Below are 20,971 nucleotides of genomic sequence, written 5' to 3'. Positions count from 1 at the left end.
TAATATGTTTATCTAAAGTCTAAGTTTAGTTTTTTATTTCTCAATTTGTGAAGTTGAATACAAACATGACAACAGTATAATGTACATTATAGTAAATTAATTTCCTTTTTAAAAAGCTGCATTTATTACACTTTGATCGACATAATTCAATAAATATTACTGTTTTTTATTTTCTAAAAGTTCTTACATAAGTATCTTCTGTTATTATTTGTATTTGTATTTTTTTCTGTCCTTTTGAAATGTCCAGTTTGCAAACCAGAACAAATAAAGATACTTGATTGACTACATTAACTGTCACTTTTAATCTTAAAGTGCATATTAATACAAGAACATTATAATGTAGTTGATAATGTAAAATTAAAAACACATTTTCCTGATATGTTACTGTGAGAAAACACAGTTGGAGGATGTGGGAACCTCTCACTTACACAGGTGTAATAATCTTATTATTGTCCTGCTGTGTGAGTGTGTGTGACCCAGGCTTTGTGTTGGCAGCAGGTTGTGGGTTTGAGTCCAGCTCACAGCAAGGAGCACGTCTGGTGACTCTGTTAAAATACACCAGAAATATCTATTTAGAGGTACAGGTGACACTGTCTATGATATTTCACTATTGCTTTTTGCATCTTTTCCTTTGTGTGAGGGAGTGTAAAAATTGTCCCCTGCCTTTGAGCAGCTAGCGCTCTACCATTTGAGCTAATTCCCCTCTCACTGAGAGGATTGGGAGTTGATGAAGTAGGTGAGTGTAGCTGCTCAACAGAACAAGAGTATTTAGTTACTTTGAAGGAGTAAACCAGGAACGCTGGTCAACACAGTGAAACTGTTCTTCCTGATGGACAAGCTTTTCCTACATGTTGGTGGATTCTGAAGAGAATTCTTCTTCTTCTAATCGTCAAATCATCTTCTTACAGAACATTCTAAGAACTGTTTACAATCTATTAGAAAAACCTTTTTACTGTGTTTTTCTTTCTAAAAGATGTTTGTGTTCTTTGTGGTTATCATGACCTCTGACCTTTGTGATAATCTAAGACTAAAATCACTCTCTCTCTTCCTGTAAATGGTTTTTAATTCTTAAAACTTACAGTTGAATGAACTATTCCTCCTGTACAAAGTAAACACAAAAAATAAGCAATAATACAAGAAACAATATTACAATAAACTAAAGATTTGATGCAGATAGCTTCCCTCCAGAAAAAAAACATTACATATATTATTGCATACACATACTTTTTGTGTTTGAAAGGAAGTGGGTGGAAGTATAACTTATTAGTCCCACCCCTTTTCCTACATTACAGTAGCAAATAATACATTTTTAGCATCCTGTTATCAGACCATTGCTGCTGTTAATAAATGTATTGTCTCACTTTTATGATTTTGATTAAATACACACGTTTTAAATTGCCTGATATTTGTACACTTTCAGTGATGATTCAAAGGAAGAAAATCACAGTATAAAAAAACAATGAGCACTAGAATCAATGTGTCACATTTATTTATTTAAAACACTGAACAATAAACTTTGGTTACAATAAACAGTCTAACATACCAACAGGCAGCAGCAACATAAATCAAACATTAAACTATGGACACAAACAAAAGACAACGAAACACTATTCAACAATAACACTTTTAACAACGTGATGTTGGTTTATGTTGGAATCCTATGCAGCCTGATCTCTGGGTTCTTCAGTCCAACACTGGAACCAGAAGGTGTCGTCACCATCCGTGTGTCGCTGGGATCTGAAGATGATTCCTGCTCCATGTCTCCATCCACACAGAGATGTGAGTGGAGAACAGATGAAGTGCTGAAGGTCTTCCCACACTCGTCACATCAGAAAATATTTTTCTCATGAACTCGTTGGTGGAGATTAAGGTTAGATTTCCACTTATAAGTTTTTCCACATGTGTCACATTTATGAGGTCTTTCTGATGAGTGGCTGATTTGGTGATATTTTAATTGTTGATATGTTGTAAAAACTTTGTCACACTGGTCACAGGGACACACTTCATGTCCAGTGTGAGATCTCAGGTGTTCAGTGAGGGGTTTTTTGTATTTATATATTTTCCCACAGTGGTCACAGTGATACAACACTGTTCTGGAGTGAGTCTGCATGTGCAGAGTTAAATGTGATCTTTGTGTGAAAGTCTTTCCACACTGTTCACATCTGTGAGCTTTGATTCCACGATGAATGAGGACATGGAGACTGAGGTGTCCAGATTGACTAAAAGTCTTTCCACATTCATCACATGTGTGAGGTTTCTCTCCACTGTGAACAAGCTGATGGGTCTTCAGGTGTTCTTTCTGAGCAAACGCTTTTCCACACTCGTCACAGATGAAGAGTTTTTCTCCAGAATGGATTCTTTGATGTACAGTGAGGTTTGATTTCCTGGTAAAGTCCATTCCACACTGGTCACAGTTAAATGGCTTTGATCCAGAATGGATTCTTTGATGTATAGTGAGGTTTGATTTCTTGGTAAAGTTCTTCCCACACTGGTCACATGTATGTTTAGCTTTAACTCCAGCTTGGCTCTGCTGTTGAACTCTTTGCTCTGAAGTTTTCCTCTTAGATTTGTTTCTTTGTTGTGGCTGAGCTTCATGGTCCTGAGAACGTTGAGGTGTCACTTTGTTCTGGCTTCCAGAGTCCTGTAGAACAGTTAGAGATTAAACACAGAGAAGGAACCAAACAAACATTTGTTTCTAAATGTGTTCCTAGAAAGAACAGTGTCTGTTAAAGATGAATCAGACATAGCATTAGGCTTCAGTAGGAGATCAACTTCAATAGAACATCCATATGGACGTCAGGAACCAAACTTCAATACATTAATTTCTCACCATGTTTGCTGTCACGGCTGAGTGGTTCCACAATCCTCCATTCACCTGTAACATCAGCATGGAATCAGCTCCACCTGAAGGATAGAATAGACAGAATGAACGTGAAGGATCTAGAAATATTCATTCATCCTTTGCAGTGTTATCACTTTGAAATTGACTAAAATGATCAGTTTGTTCAGAGATCACATGATGTGGAGGAAAATATTTAGATTTTGTGGCTGAATAATTTAAATTCCCATTGATTTGTAAATGAAGGTCTTCAGAGGAAACAGTTTGACTTTGAGGTTTGACTTTGTTCTTACAGGATTAATGAACAACTTGTAATGAGCTCATGATTGGCTAATTATGGTCCTATAATATCTGTGTTAATAGAATCATAGACAGAATGACAGAATCAACCAATAAAAATAAAATCCACTGTTAAATGCAGAAAGTGACATAATGTGAATGAAACGCTGTCATCGTGAGGCAAAGGGAAATGTTAAAGGGGACCGTTCATTTGGTGCACCCCAGCACCCCTCCTGGTCCTGAGCTAAACAACATGTTGAAGCGTCCACCTGAAACACGTCTAAACTACCAAAATACTGAGCAGCCCAGTTCCCACGTAACGTTTATGTGTCTGTGAAGCTACGGCCATTTCTGGTGAAGAGCTGCAGTTGTTCTGTTGTTGTGGATGAGACCAACGATGACAGGGATTGTAGAGTCTGAAACATCATAGGTTCATGATAACTTGATAGCTTCTAATACTGTACAATATTCTGCCCTCTCGTGGTGAAATAACTGATGCATTTGTTTTTGTTTAATCATTATAGTCTGGAATGATGTCATCAGGATGATTTAAATTAGCTTAAATGAAGTTGATCAAAACTTAATCAATAAACCTGATCAGATTCAGTAAACCATTGATCACTGAGGGGAAATATGGTGATATTAATGACATATAATTAAAAAGAAACAGTTTTTGTTTAAATATATTTGTAATATATTTCTAAATAAACGAAATTTTAAAAAAATGTGAAAAACACAGAATTTGGGAAAAAAAAAGATTTTACAGTAGCTAATGACCTTAGTTCCTCTTCAGTTTCAGATAGAAATGGTTCATCATTCAGTTATTAATCAGTTTATAGCATGTCCCATTTATTAGTGTTTTTATGACAATTTGGATAAAAATAAAGCATAATGGAGTGATCAAAAATGTAAAAAAACAAGACAAAATTATTGGATTATGTATTTATCATGAGAATGCAAAATAAATACATGATACACATTGTATCGTGAACCCAGTATCGTGAATCAAATCGTATCGGGAGTTGAGTGAATCGTTACATCCCTAGTTGATGTCAACATCAGATCAGTGCACGGGGAAACCAGCACGTCAAGCATAGGTGTGCAGTGTGCTCCGCTGCGCCAGAGACAGCAGTGGATCTATTTACATAATCCACGTATCAAATATAAGGATAATCCATGTTCTTGTGCAGAAAAAGGACTGAATTAACAGTGGATGCTTGTGTTTGTTCCCTCTCTGCTCTGATCTGCTCTGAGGACAGCACACTGCGCTGACAGCTGAAGTGCAACACTTTTTCTTTTTATTGCAGCGCAGCACTTACTCACACACCGCTGTTGCTGGACATAAATACATTGTACTGATATTTAATCCTTATCACCTATATAACTGCATTGCAATTTATTATTTTATTTTTTTACGCTATTGAAACTGATACCGTTGCTGGTCGACCAATGAAAATATTGGTCGACCATGACAGCATCGACCAATTAGTCGACTAAACAAGCAAAGTTGGCAGCCCTACCTATAACTGACTGAGCTGCTGAAAGAGTCACATTAAATCTGTTCTCTCATTTATAAACAAAGTGCATTGAAGATCTTGATGAAATCAGCTTCTCTGCTTTATTTATTATACAAGCATGTTCAAGATGCAAAGTGAACACGCTCTATGTGCTATGATAGCAGCATGCATCATTTATTGAGCACGCTGGTTTAATCCTAACCAAAATCTTTATAACATGAATCAAATACAGTCGTGATGAAGATTAAAGGATCTCTGTGAAATGTGCGCTGACAGACTGAAACCAGATTCATGCAGCTGATGCATAGCCACACGTCAGGCTGCCATATAGGGGTACGTGTTACCAGAGGGTTACACGTAACTACAGTGCTGACGTGACAAACATATATAACACTTGTGTCTCCCATCTCAAATTCTGCCCTCTAGTGGTGAAATAACTGATGCATTTGTTTTTATTTAATCATTATAGTCTGGAATGATGTCATCAGGATCATTTAAATTAGTTAAATTTAAATGAAGTTGATCAAACTTAATCAACAAATCTGATCATATTCAGTAAACTATTGATCCCTGAGGGGAAATATGTTGATATTAATGCTGCTCTCATACATCTTTATATGACATATATAATAAAAAAAATTAACAGTTTTTGTTTAAATATAATTGTAATATATTTCTAGAATATTTCTAAATAAATGAATTTTTTTAAAAAAAATGAATCATTTGTGTGAATAAAACAGAAAACAAAATATCCCTGAACTTATTGATTAAAGTCAGGTCATGTTCTCCACCACAGATCCTGGATCAGTACCAGTAGTGGGCGGTTAAGGAAGAATTGTTGGTAGAATCGTGCACTTTGGGTTAAAAGCATGAAACTTGGCACATAGATGGCATGAACACTACTGATTATTTTAGGATGTGGATCTACCTCAGTAACCTCCCCTAGTGGTCGTTATGGCCATTTTTCTCAAAATGGCAGATAATTTATTGAAATACATATTGAAATCTGTAGCCGAGCTCATGCTGCTTTATAAACACGTGTTTGTTTACATGTCAATCATGGGAGAGAGCTTCCTGGAGGCGTGGCTTCTCCATTTCAGTGCCGAGTCAAATTCGTCATCAAAGTGGGAACGCGTCATCAAAATGTAGCGAGGTGTTTGGGCTCACCCTGTAGTAAGAAAGGAGCAAATCACCCTCTAACTAACGATTGAGGGAATTAATTAAAAACTATATTTAGGACATGTGTATGAAGCCCTAATAACACTTTATCATGTTTAAAGAACAGAAAAGTTAATTTAGCGTAACATGTGCCCTTTAAATAAACATTGTTATTGTCACACTGACTCAGCATCTGATTTTGGGATACACACACACACACACACACACACACACACACACACACACACACACACACACACACACACACACACAGTATAAAATGATCAAATTCAGACTAAATGTTAAAATGAACAAATTTAAATAGAGCTTTTATGACAAAGTCGTTTCAAAGATCTTTGCATTATCATCTCATTCACACAAGATTATTACTAAATATGTAAATAAGTTTAGAATCAAACAAGCAGTATTTACTCAAAGGATTCTGGAAAATCACTAAATTAGTCATTAAAGTTGACATTATTATTATTAGAAACTTACTTTGTTCTTCAACGTTGCTCACTGATGACATCTGCTGGTCAACGTTAATCATTATTATTAAAGCTACTTTAGTCGTTTCTGACGGCGCACAAGGAGATTCTGTAGAATGGTGGAGATTCTGCTGTTTTCATCTTAGCCTGAGTTGCTATGACAACCTGTCAATATTGAGCTTCCATTTTACCCTGAGTTGCCATGACAACCTGTCAACATTGATCTGTTCTAAGCTGCCTTTTGTGATTAAATGTGGGTCATATTATCATAGGAAGATCAAATTTATTAAATTAAATAATGCTAAAATTTGATGAACATTAAATGAAATGTTAGGAAGAAATGAAAATTTTTTAAATATGTTCATGGAATGAAATCCCTTTTAACGATATACTGATCAGAATTAATCTGATGTTGATTATAGAAACTAAAATGTAGATGGAGGCAGAATTACAGACTACACTTTAGATGTTTTTGTCAAGTTTTGTCATTTTGAATTTGAGTTTTTTAATAACTATTCAACTTTGTAATTAATTTTAATGAAGTTCACCTTGAAATGTAACGTTCCACTGGTCAGCAGTTCTTAAACTCATTTCAACTTTTAAAATGTTCAGCTCTTTGTTCATTTTCAGTGAATACCTTCAACTTTTCTGTATCTTTAACCATTTTTAACTCACAGCCCTTCAATGAGTTCCATGTTTAGCTTTGACCAACTTCTAGAGTAGAGGGACAGCTTTACCTTCAACTCTTTGTCAACACATTGTCATAACTTCTAAAATATTCAACCTACAGTCCTAATGTTTTTAAAAGTAGTACTTCTATCTGTCTAGCTGCTCACAATAGCACATTTTAGCTGTAGGATAAGATGGTTTTAAATATCAAGCCTGAAGGGGATAACACAAACAAACAAACAAACAAACACACACACACACACACACACACACACACACACACACACACACACACACACACACACACACACACACACACACACACACACACACACACACACACACACACACACACACACACACACACACACACACACACACACACACACACACACACACACACACACACACACACACACACACACACACACACACACACACACACACACACACACACACACACATAGCCTCATAGCTCAGAGGTTAAAGCAATGGTCTTGGAAACCAGGGGTTGTGAGTTCAATTCTCACTGAGGTCTTTGCTCCCTATTACCTACAGGTCACAGGGGGTGGGGCTAATGGTTTTGTTCACACCCTTTAACTGCTCTAGGATTGGTTTGAATGGAAAGCATCTCTGGTTTGTGATGTCTACAGAGGACCAGGGAAGTGAGCTTTATCCTCCAATAAATAAATAAATAAATCATAGCTGATCAATCAGATTAAACGTAATGCATCACATCACAGCCGATCAATCAGATTAAATGTAATGCATCACATCAGAGCCGATCAATCAGGTTAAACGTAATGCATCACATCAGAGCCGATCAATGAGATTAAACGTAATGCATGACATCATAGCCGTTTAAACGTAATGCATCACATCATAGCCGGTCAATCAGATTAATCTGATTGATCGGCTATGATGTGATACATTACGTTTAAACGTAATGTACGGCACCAAAACAGCGTTGAATGGAGGTTATTTTCTTTTTTTTTTCCTTGTCTGCACATGCTGTCAAAGGTCAACACCACAGGAAGTGCAATCATTATGAGACAGCAATGCATATTTTTTTATTACAATAAAATACATTGATTTATTTTATTGCTAAATTGTGACCATCACCAGCCCTTCCTAAGGAACGGTAAAAAATCTTTTATTATAGGGAGGATATAAAAAGGGAGAGCAGTGTTACACTTAAGTGGAGGGGGAAGGGGAGGGGAAAGGGAGCAGGGAGGAGAGACTCAAGGCAGGAAATAGAAAAGGTGGGGAGGAATAGACTGTTTTGCAGTGAGGGTGAGATGTGAGGTTGTAGAATAAATTGTGCTTATTATGTTGTGTAATCCAGCCAGTATGGTGACAAGTGTGAAGCTTAGCTATAATGGTGGTGGCTGTGAACAGGGGGAATAAGTGAATGGTAGTACCTAAAGCAAGTATTTGGGATTAACGTGTCTAAGGTTAAACCCAGTATGAGTTTTATCCCACATCCCATGGCATGCCAGTGCATCGTATACCAGTATATGTGTAAAAAAAAAAAAAAAAAAACGCAACAGCAAACCCAGGAACTGCCCTGGGCCCGCAGATGCAGCCAGGCCAGCAGAAAGAGCGGGGGCCAGGGAGCCCCAGGCAACCCTTCACGGCCGAGCAACCCCCCAGATGCCCCCAAGATCCCAGGATGAGAGGCAGCCACCGCCCCCCACACACACATCCGAGGAAGCCCCAAGCAGCCGAGCACCCAGCGCATCCCACCACCGACCCCAATCCCCCCGCCAGCATCCAGCCCCCCCCACCCACCCACCCACACCCAAGCACCCAACCCCTCGAGGGAAGGGCCCAGAGAGCCCCCCGCCCGAGACCCCAGCAGAGGAGCCAAGGCCCCCGCCCAGGAGACGGCCAGAGCCGCACAGAACGGGCAGCCGGCGGGCGCCCGCCGGTGGGCCCAGACCCCAGGCCAGAAGGACCCAGAACGGAAGCAGCACCGAGAGCAGCGCCCCCAGGGACGACAACCACGCCCATAGTCGCCGAGGGCACCAAGGGGATGATGCAAGCTGCCTCGTCGGCCCCCAGGCGCACCGACCAGGCACCCCAGAGCGCGCCAGATCGCCTTTCCTTGATGCCGCCCGCGCAATGCGCCCCAGACCGCCACCACAGGAGAGAGGGACCCCAATGGCACACAACCGATGCGGAGCAGTAGCCCCCAGCCAAAGGTGCAGAACTCACCCACCCGCCCGCAGATAGCAGGACAGACCTACCAAGCGGCCAATACCAACCTCAACCCCCGGAACAGCTAGAGCCGCCCCCCAGCAAAGAGCCCCACCCCGGAGCGCCAAGCAACCCCGCCCCAACCCCGGCGCAGACGCCGGCACCACCCAGCGCGCCCACCCCCCACACCGGCGCGGCAAGCCGACCCATACGCCGCGAGGCACGCCCCCAAGGCAACCAGGAGACGAGACAAGCGCCAAGCCCCACCCGCAGGGAAGGGTCACCCCCACGCCCCACCAGGCCGGCACCGCCCGGAGAGACCCCGCAAAGGGAGCCCCCAGCAACACTCCTCCACACCCCCCAGAGACCCACCGCACCGAGCAGCACAACCGGAGACCACCCGCGGCAACCCCCCGAACCGCGGCGGCCATACGGAGCACGGCAGGACCCCCCCCCAAGGCGGAGCCAGGCACCAGCCACATCCCCCAGCAGTTCAGGAGGCGATCCCCACCGCCAGCTGGCCCACAGCGGCCCGCCCCGCCAAAGCAGGCGGCGACCGCGCAGGAGAGAGGCCAGCTCCCACACCAGGGCCAGCATAGGCCCGCACGACACCACGACATAGCACCCTCCACAGGTGGGCAGCCCCGGCCCCCCCTGACAAGAGAGGACGCCACCAACCACCCAAGCAGGGCCACCCCGCCAGCCACAGACCGATAGGTAGGCGAACCCATGCTCCCCCAGCCAGGCACCGCAACCCCACATCAATGTCGCCAGCAGAGCCCCCCCCACCCACGGAGACCACCCCCGTGCCGACATGAGACACCCCCGACGCCAGCACAGCCCGGAGGACAGCGGGCCCCAGCCACTAGCCCCACCCCGCCCAAGGCGGCGCGGCACCTCGCCGAACCGCAGCCCGTCCCCGGGCAGACGGTGGGGGGGGGCACCCGGAGACCCCCACCCAGACACGGCACCATTTATTTTCTCAGAGTTCATAAATGTATCTATACTTAGAACCTGAGAATTTATTGATTTTTTTTAATTTTTGAATTAATTGGTGTTTTATTTTATTAATAATTGTACATTCTTACAAAGCTTTTATACAGATGCCTTTGTGGAAAATAAATAAAGTTGTAATTGTGGTAGATTTGGTCTCTTCCTTTTTAAGTTTCTACATGAGATGTTTATGTATGCAAGGGACCCGTACCAAGATTTATTACCAAAAATAAAAATTGTACTTGAGTACAATTTCAATAAAGTAACAGTAACTTCTTCTACTTTAGTAAATATATCAGCACTCTTTATACCTCAGTGTTTCACTTATAGTGACCCGTGTAGTAGTGAGTAACGTACTTACTGTAAATAATCAGGCTGACAGACGAGTGATGAGAGATTCATGGAAAACAGAAACAAAAGAAACGGGAGGAAATACTAGTGAAAAGAGCTTTTGTGAATTTTGTCATTTTTTTCTGCTTTTTGTGAATTGTTTTTTAAATGATCAAGATACTTGGAAATCTGACAGGAACATCCATCTTATGGCGACTCCTGCTGCACGCTCTGACTCTGTACCCATCACCGTTATTTTCATCAGTCTGTTGATCGTATCTATAGCAACCAGGGGTGGAAAGAGAACAGAAAAAGTCTACTTAAGTAGAAGTACTGTTACTTTGATGACATTTTACTTAAGTCGAAGTAAAGTTACTAATCAAGTAAAAGTAAAAAGTTGATCATTTAAAATGTACTCAGAGTAAAAGTTCTCTCCCATGCAATAAAAAAGTACAAAAAATGTGTATAAAGATCAAACTAGGTTCTTTTTTATTATTATTATTATTATTATTAGAGAACATTTAAAAAAAATGTGCATGAGAACAAGACATGGTGTGGCTAACCTGGATAAATAAAACAATTCAATGAGGTAAGTGTTTGTGTCAATACATCCAATGTGTCAGAGCATCTAATAAAACATTTTCTAGTAAGAAAACTATTCCTATCTTTAGGAATCTCTGAAAGCAAGAAATGCTGACAGTATGTTCAAGAACTTCAAGAACTGCCTTCTTTCATCTCCGTAACATTGCTAAAATCAGATCTATCCTGTCTCAGGGCGACGCCGAAAAACTAGTCCATGCTTTTGTTACCTCTAGACTGGATTATTGTAATTCTCTTTTAGCAGGCTGCCCGAGCAAGTCGCTTAAGACACGTCAGCTGGTTCAAAATGCTGCAGCACGTGTACTGACTAAAACTAGGAGAAGAGATCACATTACTCCTGTATTAGCCTCTCTGCATTGGCTTCCCATAAAATATAGAATAGAATTCAAGATTCTTCTTCTCACTTATAAAGCCCTAAATGGACAGGCACCAGTCTATCTCAAGGAGCTTGTAGTGCCATACAATCCCCCCAGAACACTACGCTCTCAAAATGCTGGCCTACTCGTTGTTCCATTTGTCTCTAGAAGTAGTATAGGAGGAAGAGCTTTCAGTTATCAGGCCCCACTTCTCTGGAACCATCTACCAACCACGGTTCGGGGGGCAGACACCCTCTCTACCTTTAAGGTTAGGCTCAAAACATTCCTCTTTGGTAAAGCTTTTAGTTAGGAACCAGCTCATAGCTCATAGTTAAGATGCAATAGGCATAGACTGCCGGGGGGGGTCTGGCATGCTCGGTTGGAGAGAGGTTGGAGAGGGCGTTAAGAGAGAGGTCATTTAGGTTAGAGAGGGACCGGAGAGGGTCCCATTCCTCTTTCAAACACTCCCTCTATGTCTGCTTCTTCCCTTGTGTGTTTGCTCCTGTACTCCTTCTGGCTTTTGTCTTGCAGGTCCGTGGGATCCTCAGTGTGGAGTTACAGAGTCTCAACAACTCTGTCTCCACCCTTTCCTCTGCACACACCCAACACAGCATAACGTGGATGGCTGTTCATCATAGGAATGGGATCCACACAAGGTTCCTGCTGCTTAACAGAAGGTTTTCCTTGCCGCCATGATGAATTCATGTTGGGTGTGGGATACATATGTATGTGTATATACGTATATATGCATATGTGTGTATCCATAAAATGAAGAGTCCGTCCTTAAGACTGCTCTACTGTAAAGTGTCTTGAGATACCATTGGTTATGATTTGGCGCTATACAAATAAAGATTGATTGATTGATTGATTGATTGATGTTCTATAAAGTCTATAAAACGTTCTAGGTGGAATGTCAAAAACTTTGTATTTATGCATTTAAAACAAACTGTCTCATAAACAGATTACATTGATTATGCATAAATTGCGCATAAACATCAAAGAAAACCAATAAAATGCTTAATGAAATGATGAGGTAATAGTGCTTGTGTCAGTGCAGACATTTACAGTAACAGAACCAAGCTCAGGGTAAGTGTTTCACCGCTTCAACAAAGTGGATGAAAGACGTACGACCCCTTATTCTAACGTAATATCTGAAAGCTATGATTTACACAGATGGCAGTAGAACCCATCTGGTGACTCTCCCACGATGGAACCTGGAAGTAGAACCCGTCTTGTGCCTCGTGCTGGTGTCCATGGACAGTCACATACTGACCAACTTGTAAATAAAAATAAAAATTGATTGTATTTCATATTTCTGACCATCATCTCTGTCTTTTAATGTAGAAAATGTGTTGGACATTTTCTGATATCAGCAAAAGCTAATGTTATCTCCCAAGAACAGCATGCTTTTATATCTGCAAACAAAATAGAATTTTGTTAATCTTACATTTCATCTTTTTAATCCCAGTGTGAAACCTAGATTAAGGAGTTTAGCCAACAAACAGTTTTTCCTGTTTTTATTTTTCTCGAGAGTAAAAATCAGAAATGTTAAGTTTTGTTTAACAATCTTTAATATCACTTGTTTAGTTTCATGTTAATGTTTTTATGTATTTACAATAAAGGTTTTATTTTAAACTTTAATGCTTATTTTGAGCTAAATAATTAAACTATTTTGTAAAGTCAAAATGTTTCTTTTCCTTCAATATTGTGAGTTCATCATTTTATTCCTACTGTTGACTTTACGTGGAGAACGATTAAAAACTCAGACTTTCTCAAATTCAGCCAAACATTGCAGAGTTCTGTTGATCCTCTCAACCTCATCCTTCTTTGTAGTGCATTGTATTTCACAGTTTCAGGGTAATCAATATGTTGTATTACTGCAATATGTTCAATCAAGGCTTAGACTATGTTTATTGTCATTTAAACTTAAACTTTACAGTACAGATAAAATGTGGTTGCATTGGCTCGTATTGCAGGATAAAAAAACAGCAGCAACATAACAATAAATTTACATAACAAATGTTTGGTCGACTTATTTTTCTAAAACAAAGAGGAAATAGGTTTATTACTAAAAATGCCAGTAGGCTAAATGATTAGATAAATCATACAAGTGATAATTCTTAAGATGTTTTCTTATGTGCTAACAAATTATTGTTATTTTTTTCCATTATATATTATTCCTCAACAGGTCAAATTCAGTGAAAAATTCCCTTGTAGGGCTAAACTGTATATGACATTACATTATGATGTTTTTTATGTGTGGAGGAGTAGGGGGTACATGGCTTTAGGTTCAAAGTCTGAAGGTGTTTTCAACTGTGAAAAGTTTGTAAACCATTGTCCTATGGAATATTTTGGATTTTCATGCCCAGGGTTGCGAGTTCGAGTCCCGGTTAGCAGATTTTCTGTGTTTATTTTTTGCTCAACAATTTTTTCATTTGAAAAAGCCTTTACACAGGCCATTTTTATGAATTCACTTAGTTGATACAGTTTAATTTGGTTGTTGTAATGTAACTAGGGTATTCACTTACAAAGGTCCACAACTGTAACTGTAAAAGTGAAACTTGCTGAAATAAAACTACAAACAAGTTGTCATCAGTCTAAAAAACAAAGAGCTACAGGTAGATGTAAAACTAAATAAAATAAACTCAAACCCTGTAGCAGTCATGTGACAAATCAATCAACAGTTCTTGTTGAGAAATATTATTATTATTCTGGATCAAGTGGAAACAGAAAATATAAAAAAAATAGTTATATTTTTAATTTGGTTATAATGTAGGGAAGATATTTTATACATAAATGTAACTGAAGTCTAAAGCCACAAAAATGGCACCACTTTACAAAGAAAAAAGACTAATAAAAGACCTCTTTACATGGAGTATAAGACAAAAGAACAATGGAAATGTAGCGCTCTTGCTCCCTCTAATTCTTTGAGCAAGGCTCTGGGACTCTTTAATAAATAGTATTGAATTTTTAATTAGCCTATCCCAACCACAAATTTATTAAGATAAAATAGAAACAGGAAAAACACATGCCCATTAAATATTTCACCATATATAATAAATACCAAAAGTAGGGATTAATAATGCTTTATATCAAACTTATTATTTTCTTTTTGAATTAACCAAACATAAAAAAATCACTGTTTAGACAATCAAAGATTTAGGTAAGGTAAAAATAAAACACTCACAAAATGTGGGCCCACTGTAATAAAATAAAACAAAATAAACCCTGAAAAAGCCAGCATATAAAAATAAAACAAGTTCAGGCCTGTATTTCAGGGTGTTCTCCTTCCCTCACTTCCACACTGATGGAAAATGGCGGATCTCCGTGGTGCATTCAAGGTCCAAACTCTCCACGTGGTGTTAGCTCCTCCAACGGTGAAAATCCTCTCTCCGACAGCAGCAGTCCACTTCACACCACACCAGCCTAGTTTCTCCTCTCGTTTCCCGAGCAGGACAGGTGGATGGCTGATTGACGCCGTAGCACTGAATCACTCTGCTGGACAAGCTAAGCTAAATGCTAACAGGCTAATGTTCATCCGTGGGTCTGACGTACAACTCTCACACAGAGTCCGCTCAGTAGACTGTGTCGGGTTGACAATCTCACGTCCTCTTCTGTGTGGCTGGTCCTCTAAAACATGAACTCTTAACATTGACTTCCTTTTTTCTTTTCTCTCTCAACTTTATCTGCTCTGTCTCCTTTTCTTTCTCTTCTTTCTCCATTCCTCTTCTTCTCTCTACACCTTCCGTGGCTCTTCATTTCCTCCACAGCACCTCCTCTGCTGTTCTTCTTCTTCTTCTTCTTCTTCTTCTTCTTCTTCTTCTTCTTCTAATGGTTTCCGGCAGGCTGTACACTAAAAGAAGCGTAATGCTGCCCTCTTCTGTTCACTTAGAGTCCCTCCATTTTAGATTCTCAAATAGAGGTTGGAAGATTGGAGATACCTCACGACTGCCTTATCTATTAAAATCGACTCTGTTCTTGATGCAAATATTGACTTTATTGAAAACACTGTCAGCCCAAGAGTTGAAAGTTCTTTAAATAATGTTCCCCTTTCAACAGAATAACATCCACAGGCCAATAGAACGTGGGAAATAGTCTCTAGTTGACCACACTGACATAATCCATCCGGATGTTTGCCTATTCGATTTAAATATGCAGCTAGTCCACAATGCCCCAGTCTTAATCTGGTTATCTTAACTTGATTTGATCGGCAAGTTGCCCACAGGAGTCTAGTGCCCTGCACACAAGGTTGACACTTAAAATAATGCCTCCCTCTGGACTCATTCTCCCACTCCCTTTGCCATTGCTGATACACAGTAGCTTTGAAAACACTGACACACTCAGCCTTCCCCAATCGGACCACATATTCAATTTCCGTCTCGAGAAGAGCCTTCTTTGCTAGCCTATCAGCAGCTTCATTCCCCACAATACCTGCATGAGATGGGATCCAGGAAAAAACAATACTAGACCCCATCAACTCTATCCGGTGAAGGCAACACAAAATCTCTACCACAGTATCTATCCTAGCCCCGGAGGGATGGTCAGAAATTGCCTGCAAGGCAGCCATGGAATCCGAATATATATACGACATCTCAGGTTTATTTTGTTCAATCCAATCTAAAGCCCACCTAATGGCTAACAACTCAGTCGTGAACACAGATACATAATCAGATACACGCATACTTTTCCCAATTTCATAATTCATAATGTAGACTCCAAGACCGGCTTTTCCTGATCTCGGATCCTTAGACCCATCTGTAAAAATGTGACAAGCCGTTTCTTTATTTAGAGCCACAAATTCATTTACTTGGCCACAAACAAAACTCTTATCCAGCCCCAGCATGCCCAATTGAACAGGCAAAAGCCAGAATGGGACAGGGGACCACATTAACTCAGCAACACTCCCATTCTCCAAACCCACGTTACCAGCCAGCTGACAAATATGTCTCAGAAAATGCGCTTTTCCCTCCCTTTTTGCAAACTCCCAACACCCCTCCAAGAGGCAGTTGGCCGCAGATTTATGCTGCAGTCCTGCTAGTCTGGTCCAGTACTGGAGCCCCAGCTTCTGCCTTCTAATGGAGTGTACCTTAAACTGAGAGGACCCTTTTAACTTTTAATTAAAACACTTAAGGTGGTCTGATAATATAGCATGAGACATAACAGAACATAAAGTTGTTTTCAAAAAATAATTAAAAAACGCTTATATGAATAAATTTTATTCAGCAACCTTAAACTTTATTTTAAACATATTTTTTTGCTGTTGATCTTTTTTATGAAAAGGTTAACAATGATATACTGCAGACCTAACTATTAATGTGCATATCAGTATCTGAATTAAAAAAAATAAATAAAAAAAGATAAAACTTTATTGTCTTTTGCTGCTGATATTTGCCTTTTTTAATAGTATTTAATGGTTGTATTTTTACAATCATCAGATTTATACTGTAAATTCTAATGTGCACAACCCATAAGATGTAGTTTTGTCCAAATAATGCCGTAAAATCTAAGGTTTTCAAACATTTTTTTCATTACGATATTTACTTTTAAAATGTATGTATATTTATTTGTTTCTACAGAAAATATTTTTCATTTCAACATTTTATTACAGTAAAAATTAAAGTTTTGTCCAGTTTCACAATTAACTGTTATTCAATGTATTTAATACCGTAAAAGGACGTTTTGGGTTTTACGCTACTTTACTGTTGGAATTTGACAGTCTTTTGTTGTATATTTTATGGACTTTTTTTACAATGTGTATTGTATTGATCTCCTACAGTGCATAGGGGGAATTTTCTGTTTTTTTTCCTTTTTTAATTGGTACCGTCATATTAATTGTTGCACACTTGGACACAAAAGGGACTTCCAGGAGTGCACATGGAAATGCTATGAAGAATTCCTGGTAAGAACCCTGATAAAACATTTCAAAGGATAACGCCATTTCAGTTTGGAATTCTCTAGGGCTCTATCTGACTCACCCTGTCATCCCGCTGACCACCAGCACTTGACTCTGGTCCAGCAGATCAAAATATTCTCCCTTTCCTGCCAAGCCGGGAGGTTCTTCCTCTGAACCAGCATGGACATATAGTGCCTAGATGACTCAGGTGACAACAGGAAGAAAGCAAGGCAGTCAGGGTCAGATGAACACAATCAGATGTATAGGATGTGAGGAAAGATAATTGATGTCACATATTTACCTGTTTCCTCTGGAACTCCTGGCACAGCTTGCCGTTTTCTGACAAAATGCTGGCGATGTTGTGGTTGTGCTTGCTGACCATCTTCTTCCTCACACTGATATAACTGTCATTCTCAAAAACATCAGCTTTGTCCTCCGCCCAAAACAGTCCTTCCCCATCATACTCCTCTCCCTCTGAGGAATTGGAATCAGACTCTCTAACACAAAACAAGCAAAGCGAGAGTTAAAATTTGTCATTTTTCTCCACCAGAAACCACATTAATGTATATTTAGGACTGTGTGCTTACTCATCAAATTCCCCACTTTGCAGATCCCGAAGCAACTCCTTCAGTTCCTCTTGTTTCTCATTAGTCATGAAGATCCTCTGTAAGGGCAGGTTGCGGGACTCTAGGGGAATGGCATTACATGACTTGACATCCATTGAGCTGGTGATCAAGGACAAAGGAAGAGCTTTGTCACCACTTTTCTCCTGTCTCCTTCCGTCTCGATCTCTGTCTTGATCTCTGTTTTGATCATGATCTGTATTTGTGGTTCCCCAACCTTGACCTGCGTCTCTGTCTCCACCTTGGCCGGTGCTTTGCTCGTTTTGATCAGGTCTGCTGAGAAATACAGAGACAAAAAAAGAACATGTGGAGAAACTGCAGATATGTTTTGGGTGACCATACATCCGGATCTACCCGGAAACGTCCTCTTTTCACGTCTTGTCCGGACCGTACGGCCGGATTTTACAAACTCATAAAAATATCTGGGTTTCCCAGGGACCTGAACGCATCTAGGGGAACACATTAATTTCAATGGCCTTAACTCCGCTCATATTTGCACTAACTACAAAATTCTAGCCGTTTCTGAAAGCTAATGAGTTGCCAGTATCATGTCATTACGGTGAGTTTACTCACACGTGACTGAATCATAAAAGATGCCGCTTTGTTTTGACAAAATCATTGCACACGAGGAAAAAAAAAGAGAGACTAAAGTCTGAGATGGATGGAAAGAGACCAAATACTTGTAGAATTAATTAAAAATGTCAGCAGGAAAACCATCCTGGATGATAAAACCACAATGGAAGGTCAAAGAGGGATTTGAAAACTAAGGAGCCACTGGGAGAAACTTAGTCAGCATGGGACCATGTGATGTAAACTTTCTAAGTTATTTATTGAGGTGTTTATTTAAAGGGGACATATGATGAAAAATTCTCTTTTGCTCTCTTTTTGAACACATATGAAGTAACTTGATTGTCACTAGGCACACAAAATATGAAATAAATCCATCCAGTCCTTTCTTTGTGGTCTGTTGTAAGTATTACAACACAGACGAAAGTGCCCAGTTTCAAATTTTCTAACTTTGTGACGTCACAAGTTGAATCGCGAAAGTAAATACCCTCCCATCCGCTGGTAACTCCACCCATTGACTCCACCCCCAACCTGATAAAAACTTTTGCCAAAGTCCGTCATTGTTTTTCTCGCTTGAACATAGTGGTGCTTTTTGGTCGCTTTATTGCTTCAGTGACGTGATGACCAGGGAACTGTGTGTGTATGTTTTTTTATTTTTATTTATTTATTTTTTTAAGTAAGGACAGTACATATAAATGAACATTCAAAAAAGTGTAAATATGTCATATTGTAGCCAACGACTAATTTCCATCTGTTGTCCCTAGACAGGCTGATGTAATGTGTGTGTGTGTAGCCGGGTGACAGGGGACAGAGAGGGCTGATCACTTCTTTTCGGCCATATGTTTACGGCACTTATCATTAAAAGCGCCGCTGATCAACTTACGGAGTTACTAAAGGATGAGTTCACTCAGAATGTAGGCTTGTTCAAAAAGTTAACCGCTTTAATTTTGCCCCAGCCGTCTCACAGTAGCTGGAGAGAAGGGCTGCTGCCTCTGCTCTACAGGCAGTGGAGGACGGTGGAGTTGTCGCTTCAAGTCACTTAAAAAGTTCAATATTTTTTTAACTTGGAGCGATTAGGTCATGCAGAACCTCTTGAATTCGCATCATTTACATTGATTTTGAATGTAATCTAGTCACTTCAGTTGCGTTTACCTTTAGTGTGTGGCACCCCGCGGAAGAGAGGGGCAGGGGGAGGGGGAGGTCATTGATACTCCAGGGACACACCCCTCAAAACGGAGCGCTCTGAAAGAGCTGGATTATACATGGTATTAAACCTCCCCTGTTGCTTGATTTATGTTATGTTTTGACCAAACCCCAACACATATACGTCAATTAGACCACAGGAAACTTTTAAAAGGTGAAATGGGTACAATATGTCCCTTTTATTGATTATTTACTGTTCTGTAAGCCTTGAGTTTTTTTTATTTTATTTATTTTTTTAATTTCTAAGAGGAGTTTCTCATTGTTAAGAAGGTATACGTGAGATTTCAGGAGCTCAAAGGCCAATTGTTATAATGCATAATAAAGATGATTGACTTCTGTCATTTTGTAAAGCCTGTCATTTTGAAATGCATTTTTTAACCTTATAAACAATAACAACTTATTTATCTATTACATTGCATTTTGCCATTACAAAATAGATGAATATTTTAATTTAAAATTAAAATAAACATTGAATAATTTGATTATGCTGAGGTCTGACCAAGTGTCCTCTTTTTTAGAAATCAAAATACGGTCACCCTGGACATGTTGGTATTATTTTAAAGTGTTACTGAGTAAAGCAGGAGTGTCAAACTCATTTAAGTTCACGGGACAAATACAGACCAGTTTGATGACAAGTGGGACGCACGTTTTAGGTGGAAAAAATGAACAATTTCTTCATTAATGAGCCCAAGTTAGGACTCAATCAACATTATCTTAGCAATAAGTGACAAATACTTTAAATTACCTTTGATTTTTATACCATTTTTTTTTTATTATTTAATTTGGGGAGATTTTGTGTAATCATTTAAGGGAAAATTGCAGGATTTGGGAAAAAGTTTGTTCTTTCAACAACAATTTGCAACTGAATAATTTGGTAATTTACACAATAATTCATGTTTTCTCTGTCATTTTCGGTTTCTCCTGTGGGCCGAATTAGATGGTCTGAAAGGCCATATTTGGCCCCCGGCCTTGAGTTTGACAAGCAGAGTAAACATACCTGATGAAGCAAGCTAATAATAATAATAATAATAATTATTATTATTATTGTTATTATTATTGAAGTGTCTTACCGTTCTAGAAGCAGTCTTGTCTTCAATGGTGACTGATTATTTTAGCGTCTTGTTCAGAAGCAGTCTTGCTTTTAACTACTTGTGTCTTGCTGTGTTCAGTTTGTGCATTGCCTGTGTTATGTGTGAGTACAAAATTTCAAAATGTATTTCTAATCATGAAATGTACACAACTATATGATGAGTAGAA

At 39.6% G+C, this 20,971-nt stretch overlaps 2 protein-coding genes across 2 annotated transcripts in view; both read right to left on the bottom strand.

The window, feature by feature from the left end:
• Nucleotides 1–20,971, bottom strand: part of LOC114459317 (E3 ubiquitin-protein ligase TRIM21-like) — a 243,496-nt gene that overhangs the window by 14,326 nt on the left and 208,199 nt on the right. The gene's annotated exons all lie outside the window — the stretch shown is intronic.
• Nucleotides 1–20,971, bottom strand: part of LOC114459319 (peptidyl-prolyl cis-trans isomerase FKBP8-like) — a 79,592-nt gene that overhangs the window by 41,078 nt on the left and 17,543 nt on the right. The window lies entirely within an intron of this gene.

The sequence above is a fragment of the Gouania willdenowi genome, unplaced genomic scaffold (genome assembly GCF_900634775.1).
Source record: "Gouania willdenowi unplaced genomic scaffold, fGouWil2.1 scaffold_296_arrow_ctg1, whole genome shotgun sequence".
Taxonomy (NCBI): domain Eukaryota; kingdom Metazoa; phylum Chordata; class Actinopteri; order Blenniiformes; family Gobiesocidae; genus Gouania; species Gouania willdenowi.
This window is presented reverse-complemented; position numbering and strand designations above follow the sequence as displayed.